Source organism: Pinus tabuliformis, chromosome 9 (genome assembly GCF_031772625.1).
Source record: "Pinus tabuliformis cultivar Carrire ecotype Pingquan chromosome 9, CPIR1, whole genome shotgun sequence".
NCBI lineage: Eukaryota > Viridiplantae > Streptophyta > Pinopsida > Pinales > Pinaceae > Pinus > Pinus tabuliformis.
In genome coordinates, this window is record NC_142307.1 from 417,060,484 (window position 1) to 417,062,023 (window position 1,540).

Consider the following 1,540-nt stretch of genomic DNA (forward strand, 5'->3'; position numbering starts at 1 on the left):
GTATAGGTGTATGTGTTGGTTTCATGGGCCTTGACCCAGGTTCATCGTTAAGAAGCCAAGAAAATCCCTACACTACTGGCCCTTTCTGCATCAATCCGCGGAGCGCGAACTGAAGTCTCACCTGAAGCAGTATGGGGGGATGCAGGAACCAAGTTTCCGCACCCTGAGATGGTTGTGATGTCAGTTTTTTTCCCGAGCCTTCCTTCGCGAAAATCGATAAGCCCTTTAGGGCATATCAAAGTACTTTTCTTATTCATCCTTGAAGCCTCCGCAAAAGTCTTTAATCGTCCTTCGCGGACCCTAAATAGATAGATCAAGCACTTATGCACCCTTGTAATTACTCTTACTTTTGTATCTACCCAGATTCGCTTAAGTATTGGTTACTTTAGCATGCATTTATGGTTATCTTTGCGTAAACATATATCTCTACTTGCGGTCATATAAAACAAAGAAACATATAGGTTCACGTATCAAAGTAGTATTAAAACATAAACCCAGTAGTCAACATAGCATAATTGCATGTAATGAATAGAAGTAAAATACACAGGTAATTTCATAATACTCATCTTTATTATTGATTTAAATATCCAGTACAGACTCTGACAACCCTGCACACACAGTTGCAGGGGTTTTCGCACTCAGTTGTGGACTTCTACCCTAGGCCTCTGTGCACTTAGCTGTAGAACCTTTTCCTACGCTAAGACTCTTCACTCGTAGCTCTCATAGACCCATTCATAAAACATAACAAGACTCCACTATGAACTGAACTATCTTAGACTCCTCTAAAACCTTTGTTTTATACAATCCCATGGTCTGCAGACCATGGGTAGATCTCTAAAGTAGACATGCTTTTACACAAAAGAAGGGCGGAAACCCTTTATTTACTCTTGACATCTTCTTGCTCCACGACCACAAAATGCGAAGACTTTACACAAAACTTGGGCTTTTAACCCCAAAATTAACCCTAGGGGACCCATTCCCAACAAGCCCCTAACACAAATCTGGTGACTCGCCCTCGTGTCACTCTACCGTTGCGGAGATCTTGTCACAAAGACCTCCCAGCTCCACCCGCACGACTGCAACCTCGGCGGTGCGTTGCTTTTCTAGCTGCTTCATTTGTTCAACCAGCTGCTCTGTCGTCGGCGTTGCACCATCTACCTGTACCTTCTGTTGTGTTCCATGCAGACTAACCTGTTTTCCTTTGATGGTAGTTGTAAGCGCATAGGCTTCATCAAGCTAAGTCCCTATTCTAACCTTGAGGATGCTCTCTTTGTGATGCACTGCATCCACCTGCTCCTTTAGCACCTTTTCCTCATGCAGTTTTGCTAGCCTTCGCATAAGGGCGATGGTGCACATCGTCGCTTTGACTTCATCATATCTTTGCTACAGCTCTCGGGCCTCCGTTTCCAACCTTTGCAAGGTGGGATCCTCCTGCAAATTGGTAAACACTTCAAGTGCCTGCTCAAAGAGTGTTGTGCACTCCTTCACTATAGTATCTGCAATGGCTACTTCATCTCTTACAGTGGCCTCGTGCTGCTCC